The sequence below is a fragment of the Polyodon spathula genome, chromosome 17, assembly GCF_017654505.1.
Source record: "Polyodon spathula isolate WHYD16114869_AA chromosome 17, ASM1765450v1, whole genome shotgun sequence".
Taxonomy (NCBI): Eukaryota; Metazoa; Chordata; class Actinopteri; order Acipenseriformes; family Polyodontidae; genus Polyodon; species Polyodon spathula.
Genome location: NC_054550.1, coordinates 33743448 through 33765450, shown reverse-complemented (window position 1 = coordinate 33765450; position 22003 = coordinate 33743448).

The following is a 22003-nucleotide window of genomic DNA, read 5'->3' as shown; positions in this document are numbered from 1 at the left end:
CAATTGAAAACGTTTTGAACAATGAATTCAAAAATGTATTGTGCCATTACTGGTGCTGTTGTTTGCACTGAAACAAGGGGTGCTAACCAGAGCTTTGAAATCTTTGTATTCTTGCTACTTATTAGCATTAGCAAACCCCCCCTTTCTTCTGATGAAGGTCAACACTGTAGATGAAAAGTTGTTACTGCGTCCTGGTACCTAATTACATCATGTGAGGTTGTTCAGGCTCACACCAATGGCCTCACTGCAATCAGATCATGTGACCTGCGACAAAGGTACCAGGAAGCAGCAGTTTATCTATAGCAGGGGTGGCTAATCACTGTGCTGGAGGGCTATTCCACTCCTGGTCTTTGTTCTGACTCTGTTCTAAAGTGTTTAATTGAACCAATTAAACCCCATAAAGACCCTGAAGTAGTTCAATATCCAATTTTACCTGTTAAACCTGAAGTGGAATGGCCCTGCAGGATCATCATGGGACACCCCTGATCTATAACATTGTATTTGAAATACCTGTATTTGCATATCCTGAATTAAGGAAACAATACAAGTGAAGAATCTCAGCATAATAGAACGAGGACAGGAACAATCTTAATATAGCTAATAATAGGTCATGAAATGTACTAAAGTATGTGCTTGTCAGAGATAAGACAGGTACCTAACAAGAGAAGAGGAGGAGCATTTTGTTACATTAAAACAGAATCCAGACTCTCTCCATAGTTAATTCCCTTCCCAGTACTTAAAGTAATAGCTTTAATAAGCCAAGCATAAAATAGTGTCAATGACTTGACTGCAAGATGCAGAGCCAAGTCATGAGAGCTGAAGATAGAGGGGTGAAAAGATGAAGATTAGACTGTCACTTGTGAATTGGGCTTGGGGCTCTGCAGTGCCTACCCGTTGTGGGTGAAAATCAATGGGGATGTACCGTAGATCCACCCACAGGACTAGGAGGTCCATTCCAGCACTGTACTGTAGGTTCTACTCTCTGTAATCCCATCCCAGTACTGCCATTGAATTCATCCATAATGACCATTAAAAAACATGGAACCAATTCCACCTATTGTGAAGTAGTATACAAAATCATAAAAAGTACTTATTTTTGACAATACTGTTCTCGCACGCTTCTAGTTCATTTATATTTCACAAGCATGCTAACAGGATGTGCATATGACAAACTGTTAAAAAAAACACCAATGAGTTTAAACTTTTATAGGGGCATCATGAAAATTTATAATGCGATAATATGTGTTCCGACAGTGATACAGTATCATCACTTGTATGCTTTTCAAAAGTCAAGAAACACTTGCAGACCGTGGCATAACAAATATGTACGTGATGACACTGTATCACTGTTATAGACACTGCCAAAATACATATTATTCTATATAACATGGTTATTTTAAAAAGCAACTTGGTATGCGTATGACTTACCACAGGTGTCTTAACTAATGTGTTCTTCATCTTGTCTGGATTCACTTTGCATATCAGTTTCTGTTTCAAGAAGAGCACACCAGTTAAGATAACTGTGGTGGAATTCAGGATGCTTTAGATTGGAGGCATTACCCACAGATTGTCAAAGGATTCTCAAAGACATGCCTATTGGCTAAGGGGGAACTGAGGGCTTACAATGTAGAGCACAAATGTTTGTTAAAGTTTTTACTTTTATAAATAGAGGGATATATTGCAATGTCATTAACTATGCAAACCATGTCATCTATCCAGAAAGAACCAAGGACAGGACTAGGCCAGGTTGTAAAGGTATATTTTATACAGGCATTGCACCTTATTGTACCAGTCAACAAATATGCATTCTGCTCTCACTATTTATTATAACTGTTTTTATCTCTGCAACGTACCAAGTTTTACACACGCAAATGTATAAATAATCGGACATTTATTCGTAAGAAATGACTCTGACTGCTGTGTCCTCTCCAAACATGCTTAACATTACAATCAGCACTATTCCTTCATTCTAACTAAATGAATGATGGCAAGCACAAATTCCCAGTGCTATTCCGCTGCAGCTTCTGCTAGAATGATGCAGAATGGATGTCTCTGAAATGAGATTTGGAGTTGATATTTTTCCTTGATAGATGGCTCGGAGATACGGCTTTAATCGCAAAAAAAAAAAAAAAAAAAAAATCATGCTGGGCCAAGAGTTAAATCTATATTGGATTACATTGGACAGGTAATTTTTTTTCTTATATAAAACAAATAAATCATTGATTGTCAGGATGATGTAAATGTAAACCTGAAGTTTAATCTACCTTCCCCCAGGCAATCAGTAATTTAGTACAGAACGCTAGTTGTATAAAAAATGGGGAAGTTTTGTCTTTAGCGTGGGTACAGTGTAAGATGTACCATACATCATCTCAAAGCTTTATTGGATCAACAGCTAAAGCGCTTAAGAGGGATGCTTCTGTTTTATAAATACATTTGAGAACAGGCAATGCTGTTGACTTTCTAGAATCAAATGTGTGATGTTTCAAACACAGAAGATTAATAATCAGCACAAATACATTTAATGTCAGAGAACTCAATCCTGCTTGTGATGTTTTTTTTCTTGTCTATTTGTCTTTCATAAATAATAGCATCCATGAAACTGTGACAGGATATACAGCACATACTATATGCCGTAAAGTAAAAAAAAAAGTTTTTATGGAAACATTAAATGAGCCTAGTTCTGTTATGCAGTGGTTAAAATGCCCATCGGAGTGTGGGGTCCTCCCTGTTATATAAGTGACAGTCGATGGAAATCATATTGGCTGGTTTCATTATTCAATGTAGTGGAAGCACTTTACTCTCTGTTTAAGGTAAATTTAATACTAAACAAACTTTTTCAGAAGACAAGATTTCACCAAAAGTGTCTGGCTTGTTTCATCCCGTACACATTTTATTGCTGATTTGGAAAGATCAACAGTGGTAGACTGACTGGTGGGCTTGGGTTAGTTTAAAAGATCCACACTCTGCAATGACACAATAGAGAATCCCAGTAGAAGGCTACAGTTCAAGGATTTGGGGATTCTTATCTGTTAAAGGTACAGGATTATTTTTATTTTTTTTGGCATTCAATATATATCTTACATTGAAGCAAAATTCAATCTCAGGGCTTCAAGAATTATTGTATGAAGTAGTAGGAATAATGCTCTTCAAAGAAGTTGTTTCTGTTTTCCGGGACCATGCATCGCCACTTGAATCTTGAAGGAGTCCAATAAACCGAATCCTGTACTATGTGTAATTCATTATATTACTGTTTTATTATGGGTAGATTAGAATGTATGTGATGAGAACATCTAGAAGCTAGTGTATAGTGGATGAATCAGGTAGGATTCATTTTAAACAAGCACTGATTGCCAACTACCTCACAACAGCATACACTCTACTCTGAAGCACCATGAAAAACGTTACAGCAAATTCTTTGAAGCACAAGTAACATTCTGAATCACTGCGTAACATTAAAATGCGTATAAGGCATGTGTATATCACTAAATAAGGATTGTCATGACATATAAAGTGCATGTATCCACAAGATGCTTGATTACCAGACACACAAGCACTTTAGTTCATTATAACATGTATAATTGAGAAGCTTGAGACAGACAAGCTAATGCAGTGGTAGTGGATATTAAAAGGAGGTAAATGGAACTTCAATTTCTCCAGGGACATCATGATTGGTAAGAACTGTCACAATAATGACCCCCCCTGTGCTCTGAACTCATCTAATGCAAACCATGCCATTCTTAGGCGGAGCAGGTTTTTGATCAATATAACTTTAACAAAGCAGATTGGTTAGAGGTGTAAGAATGGTAACTTTACTCAAAATGTCAGACCTCTGGGGTTTTAGTAACTTGGCAACATCCTCTGCTTGGGTGTGCTGGATTGAAAGAGGAGTCTTGGTTTGAAGCAGTGAAATTGGGGATTTTAAATCTGATAGAAAGCAGGGGGAAAATGTCAGACCCATAAAGCAGTCTAGGAAACGACCAAATACTGTAAACCTCTGCAAAACTATTTGTGTTGCAGTTAACCACAATCAGGTGGAGTCTCATGAAATGTGTTACCCTAAACAAATTTCAATAACACCTAAGAGCAAGATCTGAATAAGTAGTTTGCAACACGTCAAGCATGATGGAATCTGTATTAATGGTTTTGTGATCTTAAATATATTATGCAAAGTAGGTCAAAAAATGTATAGTAACAGTACAGCTATTTTTTTATAACTACTGTATATTACATAGTTTTATTTGTTAGTTCGGTGCCAGGCCAGGGATCTGATACAGCCAGTCTTGTGTAGTACAACGAGGGCTCTCACTCTCTTCTCTTGCCACATGCGCTCTCAAACAATATTCATTTGTTCTAGTTTGTTAGCTAGTCCTGTCTCTGCTGACAAGTAGATCCGGCCCAGATAAACCTCACAGAGATCCTAAAAGGAATGGACAGGACATGTACAGTAGCTGCTCTCTAGTGAACGAACAGCCTTGGAACATGTTTAATGGAGACTTTAATGGAGTATTATCACAGATACTGATGCATTATGCAATCTTATGTAATCGTCTCGTTCAAGAATAAACACTAACAGGTGCAGATCAATGGAACAAAAGACCAACAGCAGCGTCTGTATGAAGTTAAGCTATCAGAAAACAGATTCATTTTTTACATATCATTTCAATACTGTCTAAGGCAAGTGCAAGTCTATACAGAACAGTCTCCATTACCCATAATTAGATTATAACACACATTCGATACACACACCCCATTATCAAAACAATGGATACTCAATTAAAATAAACCAGCTTTATGAGTGAAATATTGCATAATACTATATATATACTTAATGTCATCCATTTCAAGACTCATATAGCAGATAATGAAAAAAGGCAAAGCGTGTAACCTTTACCTCTAATAGAGTTGCTGTAAATGCCATCCAGCATTTGTTAATAATGTTGGTGCTTCAGTTATATTAAACCATGTAACCAGAATAACTACATTAAATGTATTAATATTATTCACAAGGCACGTTAGCCAGTGGAGAAATGCCCTCAGATAGGTAAGGATCCCCAAGAGCAAAACACTGTTGCAGAGGTTGAGGAGCAAGGAAATGCAAACAAAAGATAAGCCCCAACCTGGGGGCTATCTACACCATACCAAAGCATGATAGATATTTGCTTCTACCCATAATAGTGGCTGTTCAAGACCTTAATACAAGAGTGACATTGGTGTGACAAATTTAATGCAGGGAATATGTTCTCCAGTTTTCAGCATAACCACCACAAAGTTAAAACAGCGATAATGTAATGTACTGTGCTGTATTAGATGAGTAGCATGGACACTGGGCATCCATGGGTTAGTAAATAACATTTTTGAAATATTACTTTCACCTCTAAATATATATATATATATATATATATATATATATATATATATATATATATATATATATATATATATATATATATACCTACAATACAATTTGCCAATCTGGTGGAAGGCAAGTTCCTCCCTAGGAAAGGGAGATCGTGCCTAACTAACTTGCTTGATTTTTTTGAGGATGCAACATCGATAATGGATAATTGCAAAGCATATGACATGGTTTATTTAGATTTCCAGAAAGCTTTTGACAAAGTCCCGCACAAAAGATTAATTCTCAAACTGAACGCAGTTGGGATTCAAGGAAACACATGTACATGGATTAGGGAGTGGTTAACATGTAGAAAACAGAAAGTACTGATTAGAGGAAAAACCTCAGAATGGAGTGTGGTAACCAGCGGTGTACCACAGGGATCAGTATTAGGTCCTCTGCTATTCCTAATCTACATTAATGATTTAGATTCTGGTATAGTAAGCAAACTTGTTAAATTTGCAGACGACACAAAAGTAGGAGGAGTGGCAAACACTGTTGCAGCAGCAAAGGTCATTCAAAATGATCTAGACAAGATTCAGAACTGGGCAGACACATGGCAAATGACATTTAATAGAGAAAAGTGTAAGGTACTGCACGCAGGAAATAAAAATGTACATTATAAATATCATATGGGAGATATTGAAATTGGAGAAGGAATCTATGAAAAAGACCTAGGAGTTTTTGTTGACTCAGAAATGTCTTCATCTAGACAATGTGGGGAAGCTATAAAAAAGGCTAACAAGATGCTCGGATACATTGTGAAAAGTGTTGAATTTAAATCAAGGGAAGTAATGTTAAAACTGTACAATGCATTAGTAAGACCTCATCTTGAATATTGTGTTCAGTTCTGGTCACCTCGCTATAAAAAAAATATTGCTGCTCTAGAAAGAGTGCAAAGAAGAGCGACCAGAATTATTCCGGGCTTAAAAGGCATGTCATATGCAGACAGGCTAAAAGAATTGAATCTGTTCAGTCTTGAACAAAGAAGACTACGTGGCGACCTAATTCAAGCATTCAAAATTCTAAAAGGTATTGACAGTGTCGACCCAAGGGACTTTTTCAGCCTGAAAAAAGAAACAAGGACCAGGGGTCACAAATGGAGTTTAGAAAAATTATACTACATTATTCGAAGGGGCATTCAGAACAGAAAATAGGAGACACTTTTTTACACAGAGAATTGTGAGGGTCTGGAATCAACTCCCCAGTAATGTTGTTGAAGCTGACACCCTGGGATCCTTCAAGAAGCTGCTTGATGAGATTTTGGGATCAATAAGCTACTAACAACCAAACGAGCAAGATGGGCCGAATGGCCTCCTCTCGTTTGTAAACTTTCTTATGTTCTTATGTTCTTATGTTCTTTCAACTTCTGACACTGACGGGTCTGTTTCAATGTGATAAGTCATTTGAAACCACAACAATATCTTTCATTCATACCTGAAGTCTACCGTATTCATAATGAAAAAATAGTCTGTTACTCCAGTACTATACACATTATTTAACATTGTGTGCCAGTCTAGCTGCAGAATCCAATGTATTTAAATAATCTGTATAATGCACTAAGGCAGAGGTGGCCAACCCTGGTCCTAGAGAGCCACAATCCAGCAGGTTTTATAGTTAACCCTTAATCATCCATTTCTAAAAACTTGGAACACTTTCATTTTGATTAGTTAAGCAGTAATTTTTCAATGTAAGTAGTAGTTTGATCAGTAAAGTAATTGAGAGATAATTTGGAACAAAAACCTAAACACCCTGCAGCTCTCATGCACCAGAGGTGATCACTCCTGATTTAATTGAACAAATGAACTTGATAAATGAATCAACATCTTACATTCTTCCGAAACGGATGATTTAAGGGTTACCTATAAAACCTGCTAGACTGTGGCTCTCCAGGACCAGGGTTGGCCACGCCTGCACTAAGGTATCACCATCTACCAAACAGTATTTATTCTTTCCCTAGAAGTCTTTGAAAAGCATGCCCCTTTCACATTCTGTTGTAGTCATTTGAAACAGCTGATTCGTTGATTCAGTAGTTAATTCAAGTAGGAAAATAAAAATACGGAGGGTGTTTACAAACGTAGCTCAACCGTTTTCCACTTTTTCAGTTTCAGCCTGGAAACTCAGAAGAGTGTCTTGAGATTTGCCCATCTCGTTTCTGTCCCTTCTCCAGAATAATCTATTCTTTTTCTTACAGGCTGCTGAGGGTCGCTGACTCAGGACTCCTCAGCAGCCACTCACATTGCACATTCTGTAGCAGGCAAGGCTCCTTGCAGTGATATTTCTAGCCCAGGGCAGCCCAGAAGCAAAACAGCTTGTCACTGCAAATTTACAATTAAAAGCAGTGTTTTTTAGATTTTACTGTTTTCTGGGGAGAGGGGAGAGGGGGTCACTTTGTAAGTGTTGGCATGTGTTTTTTTTTTCCACAACAGCATATTCACCTATAAGTAATGGAGCCTTACAGTCACTTTCTATACTGCCCATACTATAGGAACATATATGGGGTCATATTAGCAAGAAAAGAAAGGGGAGGCTTAGTTTTGAGTCATCTCATGTATTTTGCTATATCAAGGCAAAGACTGAAGATTGTTCAAACTGCCAGGGTTAAATCAAGCTGTGTTGAGTGTCAAAGCACTTCATCATTATCTTTGCATATCAATGGCAAAAAAGAAAAGAAGAACTGCACCCCGAGTGATGCTCTCTGGAAAAAAATAATTATTGGTGATACAAGATATCCATGCAGTAAAGCACTGGGGCCCTTAATCTCTGTGCTTTGCTGTTTAAAGAAATGGCTGTTAAGAGGGGCAGTCATTTCTTAATTAGTAATTAAGTGTTCCATATAGGAGTCAGGCATATAACATGGCATTTATACTACATTATTCGAAGTTAAGTTAATTGCAAGAAAAGGAGAAATGAATCAGTTCTGCAACTGCATGGTTGCTAAGTTAATGTTTTAGACACGAAAGGGTCGTCATGGTAACCTGTAAAGTCAGAGCTTCAAGAGCGTTTTGCTTCTTTAAATTGCATAATCAGATGGAAGAATATATATGATTTTGGAATATAGAATACACATTCTCTATGGAACAATGTTCATTAGTAAAAGGATAGAAAAGTGTAATAAAGCAGAGTGAAGCCATGGTAAAGCATAGGTAAGCATTTAAAAGAATAGCAAGTTATGGTAAAGCACCAGAATAACATACTGGTGTGGTCCCATTTTCCCAAAGGTTTTTTAGTCTTTGCCTCTTTCACGTTGTTGGTCTTTTCTGGCTCCCCTTTAGAGGCTTCACACCTGCACTGCTGATGTTCATGTCCCAGCTACAAGATGAATAAATTCATTTTTGACCAATGAGCCCTAAGTTTTGCTGACAGTTTTGATTCCTAATTAATTTTTTTCAGTGAAGCACAATGTGACATTTACTTGATAAAACCATTTTTCTAACCGTAAAATCTCCAGTGTTTTTTTTATTTTACTAAGGTGTTGTTCAAATGCATTTTAATTGTAATAACGATTGCATGGGTGGTTGCTTATCTTGGGTTTAATTCAATTGGACAACCCAGTTTAAACGTTCACATTCTTAGTCACTGTTGCTTAAATAAGATGTTGTCTTTTGTGATTATCTTGGTAGACACAAAGCTTGTGCTGGAGGTTTTGAACCCTCAAGTGGCATTCTTTTCATTTTACATTCTGGCTGGAACAGGTTTAAATAGCACTGGGTGTGTATTTTCCTTTATTGTGCTTTGAAACATAAACTGTGATGAAAAATGATGAAAACGAGACCTGAGAGTGTGCGTGAGAGAGAAAGTAAAGCAACTCCAAGAACTAGAAGTACCGCTGTGGTGTTTATGAAGTGTTATCGCTAGACACAGACATGTACTTGAGTTTTCTTTTACAACTCGTCTATGAAAGACATTACAGGCAAGAGCAGGTGCGGTAGAGAATAGCATATTAAAAAGCAAGCCAGGTGGTGAAAATAAGAATGTCAGTGCTGTCAGGGTGTAGAGAGTTTTACAGACACAAGCAAAGTTTGGCTAAGTGGTTATAGCTGACAGAAAAAAAAAAAAAAACCCTAGCCATTTTCTGTGCGTGTCGGGTGAAAAATGCTGCTTCACACACATTGAGTGAATTCGTGCCTCTTGCTGTGAATTTACCTTTTTATTGAATTAATTCAGAATTAGTCATTTAAAACAAAATTGAAGCAAGTGTCATCAAGCCAGTAAGTACAGCTGACGGTTTGAAATTCATTTCAATGTCAATATTGTTTAAGTTTGAATAAGTACAGGTCCCAGGAATATTTTCTATGTTTTGCTTTCTCACCCTCTGCTTTCAGTTTTGTGTTTTATTTTTTCTGTGATTCGGGCTCACATCTTCACTTCTCCTTTTTCCACAGCCAAGGACTGATGAAGATGTTTTATGTTGGTAATAACTCACATTAAGTGTCCCTAATTACATTACATAGTTGTTCCATAGTTTTCCATTTCCCTTTTCAATCAAATTTGTTTGTAGAATTTATTTATTTTTTTATTTTATAGAGGATAGCCCTCTACCTCATCTTCAATCAGATAATACTGAACAGTTGCAGAAACCAATCACATACTGTACATTATACAAGTCCTTTTACTTTAGTCACAAATCGGAAATTCCAGAAAAGTCACCTTTCATTTTTACCCCCCCAAAAATGCCCCCCTCTTTAATAAACAGCTGCAATAAAATGAAATAATATATGAAATCAAATAGATTTCCCCGCAGCTCTGACAAAGTTGAACACTATGACTGTTATATTAGCGCGGTCGTGTTGTTTTTGGCCAGTATACTAATTTAGAAAACTGTGTCTGAGCCACCAAGTGAAGTAACAACCTATATGTAATGAAGAATAAAACCAGCCATGTGCAAAATTTAACTTGGAAATCTGTCCAATAAAGATACTGTTATGTTGTTTGTGTAATCTGGGGTTCAAGCTCGCTTTAGGAGCGTCATTCAGTAGTTAATCGTTCAGGGCAGGCGAAGAGTGATGTCTTAGTGTGTTATTGATTCTGCCCTCATGATGTTTTTTGTCATCTTTGACAGCTAAAGGGTCTAGATGAAGGAACAGATCATTCTTTAAGTTTGACTCTTTTTACATTTCTAATCTTTTAACATGTTTACAATATCTTGATGCAAGAAGATTTTTTGTTTTTAATCCAGTATCTTTACATAAAGTTAATACAATTTACAAAAGCCGAAGTCGTTGTGTTTCTTAGATTTATAACACACCCTTTGATTTGTGTTCTATACAGACAGTATTATGTCCAATAATTATATTTACACCAATAATTACCTTTATGAATTATTTGCAACTTAATATTACAGCCAAACATTTGATAAAGTTTGCCATTTCAATCTTGGTGTTTCTGGGTATTCTATTCTTTTATTGCATTCTAAACACTCATTGGTGGATTGGTGGGAGATATTTTACTTGGTAAATCAGATCTTTTACTTGACAAAACAAACGTGGCATTCTTACCAACTCTCATTTGAAGCAGGGTGTCTTTAGCACTGCTCCACATACCTTCCTGAGGTGTTCTAAATGTATTATGGCCTAAGGCTGAATTTTAGCCCTAGTCTTGGTACCCAAAGGCAGTTGTCCATTTTAATGAGACATGACAACTCTTACAAACCCCAGTAGGATGTTCTTGTGACTAGCAGAAATGTGCTACAAACACATTGGTGGTGTTCTATGCTGTTCTACGCTGAACTTCAGCCAGTGAAATTCAAAGACAGCACAAGATGCTAATGTCAGAAGAAACAAACATGCACTTAAGTCAAGTCCAATTAAACACACACTGCCAGACATTCATTTGCAAATGCTATGCGGGATTTAGTTCAAATTTCTTTTTTTTAAATTAAATTAATGAATCATAAATAAGAAAGCAATTTAGGAATGGCATGCTATTCTTCACAATGAAGGCCTAGAACAAACCAATGATGTTGTTCTGATGTTGGTTTGTGTCATCAGCAATGTGGAAACAGTTTCATGAATGTTGTAAAGATCTCTAATATATTCTAGATCTGCACCTTTAAGGTTTTGTCCTCTTCCTAATATATGAAATGCATTGTGGGTGCGGGGTTGTAGTGAATGGAGTTGGGGGCGCAGTAAGTAAAGTGCGCTGCAGTTAACAGTTTATGCAGTAATAAATTGATCAAAAGTAAATGTGTTTTCAAACTGGTACTAAACACAATTTAGTGGGGGTGACCTCCCTTTTATTGCTTGCTGTCATCTCATGGACTGTTGAGTTTACATAGTTTTCCAAAGGCTTTGGAACTTCCTGTCCCCTATCTCAGTAGACTGAGCATGGACATCCCTGCGAAAACATATGTAATCTTAGTTCGGCCCAATTAAAATGTTAATACATCATTAAAATCAATAAGTAAATACATTTTAAAAAATCATAGGAGAACAGATGTTAGGCAGTCCGTTGGTACTCTGAAGCATTCGAGTTTGTGAAAAGAGCAAAGTTGCCAGGTACCGCACAGGAGTCTATAATTGTAGTTTTGTCAGCCACTGGCACAACAAATAAAAATCAATTATTGCAATTCACAAGCATGTGACAAAACTCTCCTGAACAGAGCAATTAATCACCGGGGGAGTCACTGGTGCCTGATCGGGAAACATCTGCCCAAGCAGCTGTCCGCTGCGTCAAGCTGATGAGCCACAGTAACAAATGTGATTCATTTATCTGGCAAAAACAAAACGATTAATATGCTCTGCGACGCTGACTTCCTATTGTTATTATGAGTGTTTAAAACAGTACATGGTCGAAAAAATGCGTAACTATTTGAATTATTAGCATATGCAAGTTTGGGCTACAGCAAGCCAAATTGTTTTGTTGTGGAATGAATGTAACAGGCAGTAAACATTTGGCACAAGCCTGTAACAATTTAGCTTCTGTTAGTTATGTCTTGAACACAAACCCATCAGTCAGCTCTGCTACTGAATAGAAATGTCTTCCTCAAGTGAGTTGTGCTAACATATGACAGAACTTCAGGACTGCTCCGTCTCTCACTGCCTTCTGCCTCAAGACCCACCTGTTTAGACTGCACTTGTAGATCTCTTGCACTGCCTCCTACTATGCACTGGACTTCCCTGACCTACGCACAACAGTACTGGATCCTCAGCTAGTGCACTATCCTTGCACTATTGCACTACTATTATGTCACTGTTGCTATTACGTGTTGTAACCCTAACTAGCTGAATCCCAGTTCATATTGTATTTTAGTAGTATTATTTGCATGTACTGTAAACTATACTGTTTTATATATATATTATATATATATATATATATATATATATATATATATATATATATATATATATATATATATATATATTATATATAAGCTTGCATTGTAACCCTGCACTGCCCTGTAACAACCATAAGTGAAGATTTTAGAGAAGTGATGCAGTCGGAAAGACGAGATGGGATTTTAAGACTGAGCTACACATAGGCAGAACTAACAGGGAGCTTAGTGATTCTGTAGAATGGCTTCAAAACATTTAGAGCCCTAATAAAGTTAATGGTATCAATCCTGATATATATATTTTTTGGATAATTAGGCAATACTGTGCATAAATAATAAAAAGAATATGGCTGATTCTTGTTATCAGCAAGCATTTTTCTAAGGTAAGTTATTACGCAGCTACACTTTAATTACATTTGCAGTATCCTTAATAGAATGTTTTAACGATTACACAATTATACATGGATTGATGTACTGAACCCATTAATTAAAAGCAAGTTAATATGAAGCGTTGCCACTTCTTTTTTTTTTTATTATTGCCATAATAAAAGTGAGAATTAATAGGACAAGAGCCAACAGTGTTTCATTACATTCCAGGCCATTGTCACTGTGCACTCAGTTCCTTCCATTAGATATTATGTGTTTACTACCTGAATGGTTCAGATGTGCATTACAGCTAAAGCTTTGTCTGCATTGTATATATTGCACATTCCCAGTACAGGGTACGACTCGCTATGGTTCTCAAAGCCCTAGCTTTACTGCAGACTGCAGCGTTTGATTTATATGTGTGTTGCATGTCTGAAGTAATTCCAGTGGAATGAAACAAGGACTCCTATTAATCACCTCTCCTTTGCACACACTGTATGAAATATTACTTCATTTAAATATATCGTTTCAGTAGTAATAAGGAAAGTATCGTCCACATCTTTCACACTGTACGAGGGCTAACTTGAAAGGCTAGTGTATCACCCTACCATGCTCACTTTGTTTCAGCATTTGAAGTGACTTTAATTTTCAGTACAAATAGTTTCCTTAAAGATCAGTGGTCCATATATTTCGGATAAATGTATATAACATGCGACCAAGGATAATATAGCAAGCATGAGTGACTCTGGTAACATGCAAGGAATCAGCTGCAGAGCAGTAAATGTGAAATAGTCTACTTACAATACCTTATCAATTAGTGCTCAGTTTCACATTTTCAAACGTTCAAGCAATTTTTACGAACTGTTTCTGAGATAGCAACTGAACTGAAATGCATGTGTTACTTTTAAGAGAGTATGAAAAAGCTACTAGAAATAACAGTTAGTACAGGACACGAGTCTCAAACATATTTCACTTTCTTTTTCTGTTTGTTATGGGTGCAGCTTGCCTGATCACAGCAGCACTGCAGTCACTTCTGGGTTTTTTCCAGTCTATTTCTGTGGTGTTTCCATAAACAGTCTTGCATACTGTATTTGGTCTCCTTTTTAACATCTTGTTCTTAGTGATCTTTTTGTGTGTGCTATCTGTGCTTATTTAAATCCAGCAGTGTATCTATTTTGAGCCTACTTTTAATAGAAACATTATTAAAACTTCATTAATCGCTCAATGGGGTGCAGAGGCTTTTCTGCTTGTGGAATAACATTAATTCTATTTCTGAACAGCTGTTCCTGGATAAGTGTGGCTGGGCCAGAAATATCAATTCAGACCTTCATTTGCACCACCACATTTTCTTTTTGATTGGAAAAAGCAGTACTTTAAACTTATGACCCTCCCTGATCATCATGTTAGTTCAACTTGGAGATGAGATCATACCACTTTTAATAAAGTGTGACTCAAGGACCTATTAGGTCAGTTCAGGTCCTCTGGTTGCCAGGGTTTCCTGACTCTAACCTTTCCTCTGGACCAGTGAGCTTGGAACAGAAGTGTAATTTACACGGGGGACACACGGGAACACACGGGGGACATGTCCTCTCAGTTTTTAAACGGCAAGGAGAGGCCCCCTCACACTGCAGCAGTACTAAAACTTGTATTTCTCAATAATGTATTCCTATAATCACTAGTCAGTACAGGAGTCTCCACTGGAACCCAGCAGAAATGGTAATCAACCGAGGTAGCGTTGGAGCACAATGCATTGTGGGTGATCAGCCCAGCAGTAAAGAACTGTTTCTACAAGTATTTTTTTTTGTGAAATTTCTCAATCGTGATACCATTGGTCTCAATACCATAACAACGTGTCTGTGAAATACCCTCTCCTGTCCTTCTCCGAGGAAGTTCCTGACAATCTGAATGAAATGAATGTTTATTTTTCATTGTATTACTATATGCCCCAGCTACAGAAACTGCCCCCTTCACTTCTGAAAGCAAAGTTAATCCACTGGCTTGGCATAACTGTTGAATGTCAAAACAACAGTAATGTTATTTGATTTTGTAACAAGCAGTTATCAGAAGTCATCACCATTTTGCTCGACTAGAATAGCTTGAAGGTTTTAATGCATTAAACATAAGGGCTAAATGAAATGGAATTAAAATGCATGCTGCATTGTTTGCTTTATAAGGCACTATTTGTGTCAGCTATCCTAAAACCTGCTTTAATTATTTTGAAAAACTATTCCTGCCATAGCACATAAAACTACTCACTCAAAGCAAAGCAAATAGCAGGCCATTATCCTGAACTTAATAACACGAGCGTGTGATAATAAATCGAAATGGGGTTACTGTTTACGAGACAACCATGTTTTCCTTTAATGTTTAGTAACCTCAGTTGCTAATAAGTAAGCCTCAGAGAGAATGGATTTTTTTTTTAAAGCTGACTCAGTGAAAATAAATTCCTCTCTGGGCTTATTTTTGCAACTTCAAAGCTTTCATTGGTTGCATTACATAACTGACATTGACAATTTTTTGGACAAGTCAAAGGAGGATCAAAAATAGCTATAAAAACAGCACAGCAACAACAACAACAACAACAACAACATATTTTGTGTTTGTGAAATTGGTATTGAGTGTAAGAATCTCCAGCGTGGAATTTGATCTACAGATCTATTTGAATGCTAAACAAAGATGTTTCTTTACTATTTATCTACTGTTTACTATGTGGCCAGAGTTGCTGGTACAGTCCTTACTAGGGACTGCCATTGCCTGGATATTAACAAAACAAAGAGATAAAGGTAGGATTCGTGTAATGAGCGCACATGAATTTCGGGAGGCTAAAAATACGTACACAATTCTACTTCAAAATCAGAAATTCAAATGACACTCTACATGATTCTTGAACAGCTACAATCGAAATACAACATTTACCGTTTTTATTGTAGTCAGACTGGTAGATATCTGTACCAGTGTTACTCCCCCCTATTCCTCCACTGAAATGTGATTAAACTATCAGGTATGCAGTAATAATCTTATCTGGAATGCAGCTGCACTAGAATAAAAATACATTGATTTTTTCAGGTCTGTAAATAAATGTGCAGCTATGAGAAATGATCTTATAGACCCCCACGTGCCAGCTTCCACATCTCACTGCTCTGTAAATAACACAGTACCTGTTCACCACCATTAGCGTTTAATCCCAGATTCAAATTAAAACCAGTCTGTATAGAATTGTTACCCCATAAACTAAAAACCTGATATGTTGCAAGTTATTTGCATAGTGCTGCATCATGTTGGTTGCTTGTTTTTACTACCATCTGTCTTCCCCAATGTGACAGCAGCACCAATATGCTCAAAGCTGGCACTGGTTTTAATGATCAAAACATTCCTCTAACACACTTCAAAAATGTGGGTAAATTGGCTAGGATGGGAGGGGGAGGGGTAGGTAACAAATAAACACTATTAACATTTATAAAATGGCCATGACACCAGTACATTAGTCATATGAAATGAGTAAATCCCTTCATATTTTTTTGTAAACTGTCCCGTTAACTTTGTATGATGTCTGCTATTATTCTGAGTGGTTCTTATTGCTATTTACTATTTCAAACATAGCAACAGCTAAAGTGCTGGGCGTCAGCAAATTTTTTATTCTCTGCTTTATAGACAATGTAAGCAATGGCAGACTGTGCTCCTAGTGTGACGAGTTCTGTAAATGTGTTGTCTGTAAAAAGTCTTTGTCTTGCTCTCTGGTCTTTAACCTCAGTGAGGTTCGAGATATAGAATGCTTGCCATGGGGTGCTTTATAAAAATGTTCCAGCCGCACGCAACCTTTTCTTGCCCAGTGGATAGAGCATGCCTGGTTGGAGTTCAAGTAGCAGTAATTGGTACAGAACACAACAAAGGTTGTGGAGCAGCAAGCTTTTTCACTTGCCTCTAATGCTGTGGTGATAATAAAATTGAACAAGTCAACTTGGTGGTTGTTCACATCAAATAGTCAGCACAGAGTTCTGTACTATGAGCGGTACACAGGCCAATGACTGGATTTCAGATCAGAGACAGACGTCACTGTTTCTGCTAAACACCACATTGTCAAAACTGTAAAAGGTTTTATTTCATATGAAATATGGCCACAACTATATAAATGTGTCCTAAACAGATACTGAAGTGCTCATTGCTGTGGAATTGATGTTTACTGGTATGTATTCTGCAATTAAACAGGAAAAACAAGATGTGATGTAAGATGTAATTACTGTCACTCAATATGAAGTGCTACCAAGAAGGGGAAACAAGGGATAGTTTAACGAGGAGTCATTGTAGATAGGTAGCTCAGTCCAGTGGTGGTTTTTCATGCTGATAAAACTGGAGGTTTGTATGAGTTTTGGTAGTCACCTAGTCGTCTTCAGACCCTGAGGATCTATCTCATGTACTGTAAATGGGACTTAAATCAATTAGATTCCTTTGGCTGTGCCTTGAGCCACATACATGCATCATGTTGACAGCTTTCTGAAAAGTAATGATTTCAAATGATGTGTAAACACAGTTTTTGGATAACAACCGTGCTGGTTGCTCACACCAATCGTGTTTCTTTAGATACAGGTGCAGCACAATTCCTGCTAGCCCAGGTCTGTAGAACCAGCTCATACAGTCATACAGTATAAAACACCACCTTGAATATTCAGGACATTTTTCTTAATCTTCGCAAGCTGAAATTTTTTATTTATTTATTTAAATGGGGGTGTATATCTCGAGTGTGATACATTTTTTTACAAACTGTGCACAAAGTTGAAAGCCTGGCTCAGCCCCTGATGCAGGGTATACCACCTTTACATGCATGCAGTACCAATGAATAAGATTACTTCAGGTGAAACTGAATGGAATGAAGCTTATTTATAATTTTTTCTAAGACTCTAAAACAAAGCAAGTGTGGTGACTCAATGAAAGCATCAACTTAGTGCACATGGGCATCGTCTCAGATCCTAGCAGTGGGTCCAATCGTTTCGCTTTTAGCGCTCCCAGAGAAAGAGATGTTCTAGAATGTTTAACAGCACATAACACCTTTGGCAAAATATGCATGCCTGTCCTTTCTCTAGAGCAGAACTGTCTTTCAGTGCATTATCTCAGTAAACAAAGAAGTAATGGAAGCCTTACAACTGTACGAGTGACGGCTTGAGGAATAAATACTGACTGGCAGCAAAATCTGGCTATGCAGCATAAATGTGCTGATAGGGCAAGTATTATAATGCTGAGATTAAAAAAAAAACTGTAGGTGTCTCTCAACTGAAGGGATGTTAACTGTGCAACTTTGACATTAATGTTCAATTCTGAATACTTGGAAGTATAGCGTTAAAGTCAAAGTAATACATACATCTGAAATTGCTCATATAACGTACAGCGCTGTGAAGTTTATATGTAGCCTCAATTGGACCACTGTAATCAGGATATGATGACTGGAATGTCTCGACTTTAGAAAACAGCAGAACGGTACATTTCTTTCTCTCTGTGATTCTCAGCAGTATTTATTTTTAGACTTTAAAAATGAAAACATTTTATTTTTTTAATTAGATACTCCCAGTTGTCTGGCTAGTTATTAATTATAAATGCTTGTGGAATAATTTGGTACAGCTCCCAGAATAGTTCATAGCCCCTATAATAATAAAAAAGATTACACTGTAGGATCCAATAACCTTTAGAATTAGAAGATAGCAACTATAGTGTAAACTACACTGTGCAAACCTTCATGAGAAGTGAGAATTGCAACACAAATGCAACAGAAAATAATATAAAGAATGAGCATTTTTTAATTAAGATTTTGAAAGTGCAGGAAAAACAGTACATTTAGTATTAACTATATATAGAGTAGAAATGCATACAGCACAAAAAATGAAAACAAGCCATCTATGCTTGTTAGAGGCCTAGGCAGAATGAATAGCAGCAAGCATTCTGGTCAGGACAAAGGTGCACTCACAGAACTAAGGAGGGAATCTCACATCACGTTAACCTAATCTTGCATGAGAATCAAGCACTTTCAGGTGTCATTTTAATATTACATTTTCCTTGTTTTGTGTTTGCAACCATTGTGGGTGTCTCTGGGTTCTAGTGCTCAAACTATTAACATGTGAGCAGCTTTGATATTTTCCAGAGCTTGCAGCCTTCCTCATTCTGCTCAAATCATATTGCAATGTGAATGTCCAACTCTGCCAGCCCCATCCACTCCACATTGGATAGACAGAGAGTATGATGGGTTGGTAGAGTTGAAGGGGCCAAGTGTCACATGATTTCTATGAAATGAGGAAAGCTGTTTGCTCAAAGAAAACTTAAAGCCAGGTAAAGATAGATTTCTAGAACAATGTGAGTTTCCCTAACAGATACATGCTGTTGTCTTGCTGAATGAAACCATTGCAAGGGTTAATAGGATTATCTATTTTAGGGTTCCCAGCTCTTCAAATTTTTTTCTTGCTGTTTCTTGATGTAAAAATAAACACCTGACAATACACCAGGAAGTTAATTTCTTGTATTTTTAGACAACCCACTGAACAATGCATTATGAATCACTTCATCATTAACATGGTTTACTGCATATAAAGAGAGATGGTAGTCGCCTAGGAAACAGCATACCACATGTTGCAAATTGCCCAATAAGCCTATTATTTAATTGCAACCGTCTACTTGCACTCAAAGGCGGAGAATGAATCACTTTCCCTTTATTTCAAAGAAAAATAAATGAACTATAGGCTAAAACTGAGTGTTTCTATTTATTTATTATTGCAGTATCTCAAGCTGCCAGCTGTCAAATTAAATTACTGACTGAACAAAAAATAGGTCTGAATTTATAAAACACCCACCTGCAAATGAGTTTTGGGAAGGTAATGCCCTCACTGGTTTGCTAATGCTTTATGAATACCACTTTTTTGTGTATTTATGACGGAACTATTGCAAGGTTTGTACTTTACACTTATTTTATGACTACGCTTTGATTTACATAGCACATTTACAATCCTTTCAATGTTATTTATTTATTTTTTCTAAACAACAAGAAGAAAATGGCCACTGGCAAAAGGAGAGGTTAATGGTTATGCTATCAGATGTACATGGAAGTTAGACATGACTCTTAAAACTTCTGTTTTTATCACGTCACCAGGATGACGTAATGATCCTTTACTAATTGGTCACTGTACCTTTAAGTAATGTATATAGTTCTTAATCGCCATCTACTGGGTGAAGAGCTGAGCATCTGGAGTAACATGGGTTAACATGTAGGCTAACAGCGTATTGCTACGGCCAAAAGTTTTGCACCTCCTATAGAATTAATACATTTGAATAATGTTACGTTAACATACTGAATTAAATTCCGCTTTGTATTTTTCCATATAGTTAACGAAAAGCTGACAACATTTGAAAAATGTGCCATTTCGAAATCTAACATGAAATACTGTGCTACTATTATGGCTTCCGGTAGACTTTTGCGATATCATTTTATAGTTTCTTTGATTGCATGATGTTAAATAAAAGATTTAAATTGTGTTCCTACAGTTTTTTTTTCTTTGTTTTTTTTGTTTTTTTTTTAAATGTCTCAATCCTAAAATTCAAGGTGATGGAATACTTTTGGCCATAGCTGTATCCCGCCCTCTGGCCTGGATTAACATCAAACCAGCCTGTCCATCATTGCAATGTGATCCCTGAAACAGAAAATAATATATTAAATGATACTGAACAACAAGAAGAATGCATGAGGACATTCAACTAAACAACAAGGACAATGCATCAGGACATTCAACTAAACAACAAGGACAATGCATTAGGACATTCAACTAAACAACAAGGACAATGCATTAGGACATTCAACTAAACAACAAAGACAATGCATTAGGACATTCAACTAAACAACAAGGACAATGCATTAGGACATTCAACTAAACAACAAGGACAATGCATTAGGGCATTCAACTAAACAACAAGGAGAACACAGTAGTTCGGGTAACGCTGGTGTTTCACGCCCACACCAAGTTTCTCTTGGTTTCTCTTTGAGTTTTTAATGTTTCTTAACACATTTAAGAAAAAGTCATTGGGTAATACATTACTATAGGTATGCTGAATTATTTACAGCAAGGCATTTGTAAAGGGACATTATATATTTTTAAAATGTACTGCTCTCTGATCTTCTTGGAACAACCACTGGTTGAGACCTACTTTTATTGAGTTCTATTGATAGATACAACTTAGAAGAAACAAAGTCAAGTTGACAACCCTGCAGCCAGTGGCTTCATCAGTCTAAGGCCTTGTCCACACTACATAAACGATCTCGAGAACCTTACTCAAAAAAGTTTTAATTAATCCAGCTCAAAGTGTCCACACTGAAGTACTATGTCATGTTTAGTTGGGATTAATATGACATGATCCACTATGCATTGTATTTTAAGGTTTACAACCTGGCAAATATGGAGCCCGTGCCCACAGAAGATATAACGCTTCTTAGCATGAACTTTATGGCTTTGTTTCTTAAAAACACAAGGTACATTTTATCCTAATGTGTGTGTTTCGTTTTTAACTCTGAAATTTTATCGTTCCACATATTAATGTGTCTTGATTTGCATCATCTGATCACGTCACTCCATGATCCACCATTTTACAACAAGAAATTGCCCCAGAAATTGTACACAGTACAGCAGTATTGATAGTCGTGCTCACCTCCTTCAGGCACCTGTTCTGAGTGCTGTATGTCCACGCGCCAAAACATATCAGAAAGCATTTTGGGATATTGGAGGATGCGCAAAAATGTAGTTTGGTGTTACAGCGTCCACACTTCTGACAAACAGCACCACCTGATGTGAATTGAATTTAGAACCAGACTCGAGGCTACTTGCTGAGGTGGTCTTGAGTCTGTTCTCCAGTACAGAATTAAACACGTATTTAGCACTTTTGAACCAGTTTAAAGGCACAGTCTGGACAGGGCCAGAAATCGAGGTTCAGGTGGGTAATCAAGATTT